Genomic DNA, 10154 nt, shown 5'->3' with positions numbered 1-10154 from the left:
GGTCTTGGCGGCGAGGAAGGAGAAGGATTTGCCGCCGGAGGTTGTTCGTTTGATGTGCGGGACGGCGGCGAGGGAGAGGTTAGCGGAGCGGAGCTGGTGGGCGGGGGTGTAGAAGTTGAGTCTGGTGTTCAGGTAGGCTGGTCCGGTGTTGTGGGGTGCTTTGTGCGCGTGCGTGAGGAGCTTGAAGGTGATCCTTTTGTTGACGGGGAGCCAGTGCAGGTATCTCAGGTGGGGGTGATGTGTCTGCGTAGAGGGATATTGAGGATCAGGCGGGCGGAGGTGTTCTGGATGCATTGCAGCCGTTGTATGAGTTTGGCAGGGATTCCTGCATAGAGTGCGTTGCCGTAGTCCAGTCTGCTGCTGACAAGGGCTTGGGTCACCGTTCTTCTGGTTTTGATCGGGATCCACTTGTAGATCCTGCGAAGCATGCGGAGGGTGTTGTAGCAGGCGGAGGAGATGGTGTTGACCTGCTTTGACATGGAGAGGGAGGAGTCGAGGATGAATCCTAGGTTGCGTGCATGGTCAGTGGGAGTTGGTGCTGTTTTCAGTGAGGTCGGCCACCAGGAGTCGTCCCAGGCAGAGGGGGAGGGGCCGAGGATGAGGACTTCCATCTTGTCCGAGTTCAGTTTCAGGCGGCTGCTTCTCATCCATTCAGCAACGGCCTCATTCCCTCGTGGAGGTGGGTTTTGGCGGTATGCGGGTTCTTGGTGAGGGAGAGGATGAGCTGGGTGTCGGCGGCATAGGAGATGATGTTCAGGTCGTGCTGGTGGGCCACTTGTGCGAGGGGGGCCATGTAGACGTTGAACAGGGTCGGGCTGAGGGATGAGCCCTAGGGTATGCCGCAGATGATGTCAGTGGCTCCAGATCGGAAGGGTGGGAGGCGGACTACCTGGGTTATGCCGGAGAGGAAGGACGTGGTCCAGTCCAGGGCCTTCTCCTGGATTCCGGCTTCTTGGAGGCATGTTCTTAGTGTGTGGTGGAAGACCGTGTTGAAAGCTGCTGACAGGTCCAGAAGGAGGAGGGCTGATGTTTCACTGTTGTCTAGTTGGCGCCTGATGTCGTCTGTGGTGGCGATGAGGGCTGTCTCTGTGCTGTGGTTTCGTCTGAATCCGGACTGGGATGGGTCTAGGATGTTGTTGTCCTCGAGGTGGCGGGTCAGCTGCAGGTTGGGAGATGGGCCGGAAGTTCTTGAGGTCCTTGGGGTCCACCTTGGGCTTCTTGAGGAGGGCGTTTATTTTGGCGGGCTTCCAGCTTTCCGGGAATGTAGCTGTGTCGAAGAAGATGTTGATGACCTTCCGTAGTTAAGGTGCGATGGTTGTGTCTGCTTTGTTGAAGACGTGGTGTGGGCAGGGGTCTGCGGAGATCCTGAGTGGATGGAGTTCATGATCTTGCGTGTCTCGTCGTCGTTGACGCAGGACCAGGATGGCGTCAGGCATCCGTGTTGAGGGTAACAATCGTAAAAATACTTCTGAATTATCTACTTCTTCTCTGCTAACAATGGAGGCGACAATAAACCTGATGGAATCTATTAAATCAGGCTCTCCATTGGATCTTTGCCCTCCAAAAATCTTTCCCCTCCTACCTGAAATGTTCGCATCTCATTTGATGCGTATTTTTAATAACATTTTTCATCTGGCATTTTTCCTACCTGTTGGAAGCTGACTTCTGTGCTCCCCTTTTTGAAAAAACCAAACCTTGACGACACTGATCCTAAGAATTATCACCCGATTTCTAGACTTCCGTTACCTCCTAAAATGGCAGAGAAAGCCATGAACAACATTCTATCAGAATACAATGAAAAGAATGATTTTTTGATGATACTCAATTCGGGTTTCATAAACATCATAGTACAGAATTAGCACTAATCACAGCCTCTGAAATGATTAGGCAAACTGTCGACTCAGGGGGCAGTGCAGCACTTGTGCTGCTTGAACTCTCGGCTGCGTTTGACACCGTGAACCATCAGAAACGTTTTGAATTTCTGAGGAGGATCAGTGTCAAAGGGAAGGCTCTTACTCTATTTGAGTCTTTCGTTGCTGGTAGAGAACAGTTTGTGGCTTTGGATAATTTTAGGTCACCAAATTTTACGTTACCCTGTGGAGTACCTCAGGGATCATCCCTGAGCCCCACGCTTTTTAATGTTTATGTTGCACCATTGGCAAAACTGATTAGATCTCTGGGGTTCTCTGCTGTCTCCTATGCGGTAATCCTGGGCAAAGTACTTCGCCCTTTGTGAAGTAGGTGTAGCATGCAACACTACGCCCACTCCATGGGCGTAGCGAAGTTGGCCGCCACCCGCCTCCCTCCCGCCCTTCCCTACATACCTTATTTTTGTTAAATAGCCTTATAAAAGAAAATAAAAAGCACTTACCTTGTCCGCTGCATCCCAGGGGCTCCCTCTTCTAATTGCGCCGCCATCTTGGATACCAATGCGCATGCGCGGCCGCCCGCGGATGCGCATTTCTTGCGAGAAATGCGCATGCGCTGGCGGCCTTTCAATTATTAACAGAGCCAATGCTAAAGGAATCCCTAGGTGGCAAATCTGCTGCAAGAATCAGCCCAGTCATACATGCAACCTTCTAGCTCTCGGCACATGCCAAAATTCAAATAATCTACTCCCCTTTTTGCCCCACAATCCCTCACTCTAAAGGGGAAAAACGATGAAGAGGAAGAAAAATCCTTAAAGACCCAAATGCAACTGAGCTGGCTTCCAATGATGAGACAAGTGGATTTCATTACTGATTTGGATAAGGTACCAAGGCAGAGAAGACAACAAAGAAGCATAGATTCTACTAGAAACAATGGCAGCGTCATTGCCCCAATAGCTTGAATAATATCTTTGGCAGACTATCTACTAACTCCTAAGAAGGATCATTGATGAGGAAAATGTGTGTGCCAAGCCTTTCTTCCCATTGTCACATTTCACCAGCATCCTCATCAGAACATTCACTAATTGATATTTCATGAGAGGCACATAATCTTCAAGCCTCAGCAATCCACCTGACACCTTAGTGGAAAGTTAAAGGAATTCTCTAAGGTCATCTCTGGATTTAAGAGAAACATTTTGCAATGGATTTAATAAAATGGCAGATTTAGCTCATGCTCTTGTAATGTTAAAGAATGTATATCTCCGAACTATATGCTGATTGTTTATTTACATATATGCTTCGAAACCAAAGTAATATATTCAACAGAAAAAAATGCCTCACACATATACCACTGTTTCTTTGATACAAGTTCAAAATAACAATATCAGCATTTCCTCTCTTAAATCAGAAAACATGGAGCTCATGTTCCCCTGTAGTCATATTTAAAGATCATGAATGCTGACTACTGTGTGCCACTCAAGTTAGCCCTCAATGAAGGTGGGGTAAAACAGTGAATGTGTAGGAATGAAATAAAGAGATGTGGCCACTCTCTGACCACTTTTCTCAGTGCTGGGAATCAAGGCTGTCCAGCGTGGCCTCTAATGAGTGTCCTAGTGAGGGCACATAATCCGAAACATCCAAGCTCTTTGAACCTGATGTAGCAAGAAGACTCTGCCTCATGCCTCAAGTCCTCGTCATGACCCGTGTCTGTATTTCTTTTGTATCTGAAATGGTCTGGTGTGCAATTGGTGTTCAAACCAGTGAAAGAGGCCTCAAAAGGTTCCACAATGAAAATCTCAAGTGACAAAATGCTTGTGCATACTCTCCCCCATGTTGGCTTTTTATGAGGATTCAACGTTTTATTAGGTGTATCTACACATCACCAAAATAATGCTAAAGCTTCACCCAGAGAGACACTCAGAGTGGATAATTCGCATATGTTTCACCCTTGAATGACTGTGTTAAATTATGGTTGAAATTCTAGGATTTTTTTGTGACAACACATCCCATCCCCCACACCCATCCAGCCGACCATGACCTCAAGATACACATTTCAAGTTTAAGCAAATCAGCTTCCCCTTTACCCCTTCTGCTCATCGAACAGCTTGGTGTGGTGGTAAGCCCAAGTCAGAACCCCTTCCCATGAGTTTTGTATAGTTTATGATGATAACTCGAGTAGTGGTCACGATCATTGAGTCGACACATGTTTAGAGAGCTCCTACGTAATCAGGCGGATGACCCTTATGATAATTGTCTTCACTCGTTGGTCAGCAGTTGCATAAAAGGTTGCCAGCTGATTTCATTATCCATACTTGTGCTAGTGAGTGCCAGAGAATCTTTCCATGGCATGTATATCCCAATGTTTTTATGCTACTTGGTAATATCTGGCACTTTGGCTCCCCCCCTCTGGCCCAGGAGTACATGGGCCATGGAAACTAAGGTCATAGCAAGTTGTCTGGATCTTGTAGGCCCCAGTGTACTCTGACACAGAAACGGCTTCCCCATGGGTCTTCGCTGAGGAATCAATCTTTCAGGATTGAGTAGCAAAGTCTCTATTTAGATCATTGAGAAACTCATCCCAGAACTACCCCAGTTTGGGGCAGTGCCTCAAAAATTGCAACAAGGTACTGGGCGCTCTGCACCCTCCCTAGCAGTGGTCAGTCTTAGTCGTGTTCTATTTGCTCATTTTCTGTGGTGCCTTATACCAATAAGTCAAGTTTTAGCATTGCATTTCTCATAGATGGGCATCAGTTGAGAATGTTTACGCGCTGTTGTATGAGCGCGTTCTCAGTCGTTAGTAGGCCAAACATGTCCAATTCTCTCTCCCAACTGCACTGCAATGGGTTCTTATTATTGATCAGACCTGCAAGAGTTCTAGAGGACCCAGTCTTCATTGTGGGGTGAAGGACTCAATGCCAAATCTGTGCGTATACAAATGACTCTAATTCTAGCAGCCCTAAAGTTGTCTGCAAAACTTTCAAAAGAGAATCTGCTGGTGCTTTTGAGAGGGAGGCCATCATGAGGTACCTTCTCTCTCGTCATGGTTTACATGCTGTAGATGCTCTGGCGGTGCAAAGTTAGAGTACTGAAAGGTAGATGTAAATGGGGAAGGAAAATATGTATGCCCTAACCTGGAGGTGACTTTGTCCCAAATAGCCAGACTGAGCCTCGTATTCAGGGAAGAGAATATTCTGCTGCTTCTCTGTGTTTTGCAAAGCCACAAAACCTGCCAGAGAGTTGAGGCTATGATGTGGCCATCAAAGTACTATTGATTTGCTGTTTCCTCTTACCCCACTAAATTAAATAGCGGAGCTGAGCAGCCTGCAAAATCAGACAAAAAATGTGGGTGTGCCAGTTCCCCTTGCTTAAGGTGTAAAGTCTTGCTAGCAATACCGGGTGGTTTGTTCTGTCACACATAGGTATTTATCTGGATCTGCAACTGTTTGATATGCGCAGACAGGAGAGGGAGAGCGGTGGTCTGGAACACACAGATGATCTGAGGGAGAACCCTAATCTTGGAGCTCTAGCGAGGAGAAATGTTTACTGTGCTATTTCTGGAAGTCCCTTCTGAAAGTATTAATCAGTCTTGTGTAATTCAAGGCTACTATTTGCAAAGTAATTCATGCTAAGGTGATCCCAAGGTAAGTTAAAGAAACACCAGAACATAGGATAGAAATAAGCTTGGTTAAGGCCTGCATCGGGTGAGGCTTGCTATGTAGTAAGAGCACCTCTGATTTACCAAGGTTAATATTAAAACTGGAAACCGACTGGAAACTGCACAGTTTTTCCACCACATGTGGTACAAAGGCTGTGGTCTTCGTTGGGGATAGCATGATATCTGCAGTGTGCCAGCTAATGGCATTGGTTAGCGGCTACAGTGTGAGGGCAAATATCAGGAGGGAGAGAGGGTATCCCTGCCTGGTTCTGAGTTCTGAGTTGATGAGGGCGGACAGAGTGCAATTGACTCGTATATGAGCCAAGGAGGAATAATTCAGTTCCAAAAGCGGGGCCCCTGGTGTTGTAGGACTCATTTCATGATAGTCCATTTGACTCTTAAAGGCATGTTCTGTGTTAGGAGCTTGGTGTAGAACATTTGTTATTTTTTTTTCTTTTTTTTTGTCCTCCTCTTACCTTTAAGCATATGGCAGACTGTTACAGCCGTAGTTATGGATCTGTGCTCCCTCCGGCCAACTGCACTTGCTTAGGTCCCCCGACCAACACCTTACACTGGAGTTTTAAGGTGTAATCATAGGACCAAGGCCATACTCGCTTCATTACCTACACAGTCTCAGATCTCTGCCCATGATAATAAAAGGTTGCCAGAGACTGGTTGAGATGCTACTGGAGCAGGCAATATCGAAGCGAGCCACTGCAAGTGCTGAATTCAACCATTCTTCCGTTCTTAGGGGGTTTGGATCTTTCCGTTTCAAACAAATTTATCTACGCGCTAGCAAAATAAGACATAGTAGAAGTCCTCTGTCCTTCGCTGCCAAGTTCTTTGTTAAGGAGCAGTCATCTGCAAAAAAGACTAGAGTCCCATTAACCATGATATTTATACTGAAAATCCTACGCAGATAACCCCCAATCCCTTTCCAGAACGTTGCCAGCTCTGTGCATTAAAAAAAACATGAATGTCATTGGCTTTAGGGGCCATGCATCTGTAACATTTGGACAAAATTTTGCTATTTTAGCTGGGGTATAATAGATATGAATAGTCACAAAGAAATGGTTTTTCCTCAAGCTGGCGGATTTTGTGTATTTATAGAGAAGTTTTAAGGAGGGCTCTAACTCCTCTATAACAGAATCAAAGGGAGATTGACTCCACACCAAAGCCTGAGATGGAATATCTTTTTCATCTGCTTCAACCAATTTCTTGTACCAAATTGATACCTCTCTCTTTAACAGATGGTCCGATATGAAGAGAAGCTCAGTACCCCAATCTCCCATTATACCCCCACTCTCTGCCTCGAACCAGGATTTCAGTTGTAAAAAACTTGAATTTGGATATTCCAGGGCCTATCTTAGCTCTCAATATTTCCCATGAATGCACCCCATTAACATCCCCCAGGTCTGACCAAATGGAGACTCCAGCTTCCCTAATAGGGGCAGTCAATCCATCTTTAAGGCAGAAAGGAGTCCCCGGGGAATCCCAAATAGTGGTGTGGTCTGAATAGTACCCTATCCCGCACCTAGGGGTCGATTATGATTGCGGTGAATCCGCATCCTCCGGGCCGGTGGAAGCCACCGCCGGCCCGGAGAATGCGGATTCACCGCCGCGAACCCTGAAAACACCCCAGCCAGATCATGATGGCGGTGGGATCAGCGGCGGACGGCAGGTCCGTCCGCCGCTGATCCGCGGGGTGTTGACCGCAATTTGGTGGTGCAAGACACCGCCAGTCAAATTACGATGTGTGTGTAAACATGCTTTTCCGCGGCGGATTTTCCACCGTGGAAAAGCATGTGGAGGCTTGCTTCTGGGGGGCCCTTGTGGGCCCCCAGGGTGTCGGGGGGTGCACATGGGGGGGTTCCTATGGTACCCCCCTGCATTTTCATGCACAAAGCGGCAGGCACCGCGCGGTGCCTGCCGCTTTGTGCACGCAAATGCAAAGCATGCATATTTAACATACTAGGTGGGGGAAAGGGTTGCGGTCCAGTTGCTGGCCGCATCCTGCCCTCCCAAGGTATTTAAACGCTTACCTTAGCACAAGCGCGCTGATTCAATTTTAGGCTCACCTCTGAGGCAGAAGCCGAGGCTAGCATATTTTAAAGTGTGCATTTGTGTTTCTTTTCGTGGCATTGCGTTTTCTTTTTAATTTCTACCAGGTTTTTAAACCAAGCAGCCTCACTTCTGCTCACATCGCGTCCCACAGCGCAGCAGACTACGTGCTGACGCTGGGGAGAGAGTGCTCTAAGCCGTCATACTGGGTGGGGGAAAGGGTTGCGGTCCACTTGCTGACCGCATCCCACCCTCCTCCACACTGGATATAAGGACGATGTCATCTCGTCGGTGCAGCGGGCGCGCCGGCGGCGCGCCAAAGGCAAGCCCGTCTGCGCCCGTCCGTGCCAAGACCGGGCCGAGGGCCACTACCCCTGGTCCGGTTGTGAAAGCTGAGCACATTCGCTATTCGGCCGCTGATCTCCTACAGCTAAGGTCAGTCCAATGTAATACCTGCCTCCAATATGATCCTGAGCATATCTCAACAATGGTAACTTCCACCTGTCCTAGTTGCGCCTTCCCTTTATCGTTTATCAACAGTAAAATACGCGCCATGCTGGACGCTAATTATAAAGTCAGGAAAATGATAATTGCACTTATCAATGCCAGATCCCTGGGAATGCACAGGCAGGAAATTCATGACCTGATTCTGGATAAAAACATAGATATGTTATTTATAACTGAGACCTGGATGGATGCTGACTCAGACCCAGACCTGGTGGTCGCTGTACCGCAGGGATACACGGTACATCGACTAGATAGACAGGGAAAGAAAGGAGGAGGATTAGCAATTATTATTCGTAACAGCCTCTCAGTCAGAACATTCCCGATTCCGTCTACTTGCTGTGAAGCCCTTCAATTCGCCATTAAGGCGACTCCCTCATACACCCTGAAGGGAGTACTTATGTGTAGACCGCCTGGTCCTCGTGCTGTTTTTCTGGCAAATTTTTATTCGCTGATTGCATCTTGGTGACTGAGGACTCCACTATAGTATTAGGGGACTTGAACTTTCACTTAGAGAAGAGGGAGGATGCAGACTCCCAAGCACTAAGGGGAGACCTGGAAAGCCTGGGGCTGTTTCAACTGGTTAACTCTCCCACTCATGAGGCTGGCCACACCTTGGATGGCATTTTTTCCAACATAGAAGGGATAACAGTCCAGGATATCCTGCCCCTTACATGGTCTGATCACTATGCCATACTTTGTGTTTTTCCCATCACGGACTTTCCCTCAACTAGACAGGCTCATTTAAATCAAGAGCCTTTTAAAGTATGAAAAGACATAGATAACGTAGCTCTCACAGAATTCTTGATCAAAACCCGCCCCATGATATCCTCGGATCCTAATTTATCCGCCAAACAATTTTTAGACTGGATAGGGATTGCAATGGACCTATTGGTCCCATCCAAAACGATTTCTAGAAACAGAAAGGTGCCTTCGGCTCCATGGTTCACAGAAGAACTCAGGAGACAAAAGCAAGAATGCAGAAAGCATGAAAGATACTGGCGTAAGTCTTACTATCAAGTCAGCAAACTCCGTTATAAGGAGACACAGCTTAGTTATAAAAAAATGATTATAGAGGCCAAGAAGAAGTTTTTTAGAGATCAAATCGATACTGCCAAAAACTCCAGTAAACAGCTATTTGATGTAGTGAAACAACTGGTCGGGATGTTCACAGATACAGCGCCCATTCCATCGCAGTATCTCTGTAACTCTTTGGCCAACTTCTTCTTCTCTAAAGTTAATGACATTTACTCTGAGTTTTCTCAATCATCCCACATACCTATCCTCCCATTTGCTCACTAGTTCAATTTGAAGGACTAGTGGAGGAACAAATCATGGACATCATGCAGTCTATAAAAACAGGATCGGCCTTGGATCCATGCCCACCCAAAGTCTATCTGCTGGTAATAGATACCGTCAGCACAGTTATCACGCAAGTCTGCAATGTGATACTCAGGTCAGGGATATACCCGAACATGCTAAAGAACACTCTCTTAAAACCACTCCTTAAAAAATCTGGTTTAGACAAGGAGCAGCTGAAGAATTACAGACCTATTGCCAGTCTGCCGTTTTTAGCCAAAGTGCTCGAAAAGGCGATGAATATCCAGTTGTCTGATTACATCGAGCAAAATAATCTGCTGGATGATACACAGTTCGGGTTCCTCAAATTCCACGGTACTGAGACGGCCCTAATTAAGGCGGCTGTTGATATCAGAACCATCAGAGACCTTGGAGGGACAGCTGTCCTCATAATGCTGGACCTATCGGCGGCTTTCGACACGGTCAATCATTCCATTCTGATTGACCGTGTCGGAAAGTTGGGCATTCGATCTAGCGCTAAAGACCTGCTTGCTTCGTTTCTATCTAGCCGCACACCAGTAGTGACGCTGGGACCATTTAAATCACCTGAACTTGCCCTACCGTGCGGAGTTCCCCAAGGCTCATCTCTAAGTCCGACACTGTTTAATATCTATGTGTCAGATTTAGCAAGAGTTATTAAATTCTACCAGATGAGCCTTACCTCCTATGCTGATGATACCCAGCTGGTGCTGGCTATTCACAACGAT

Source organism: Lissotriton helveticus, chromosome 3_1, assembly GCF_964261635.1.
Source record: "Lissotriton helveticus chromosome 3_1, aLisHel1.1, whole genome shotgun sequence".
In the NCBI taxonomy this organism is placed as follows: domain Eukaryota; kingdom Metazoa; phylum Chordata; class Amphibia; order Caudata; family Salamandridae; genus Lissotriton; species Lissotriton helveticus.
The sequence above is the reverse complement of the archived record's forward strand: the minus strand, read 5'-3'. Positions refer to the sequence as shown.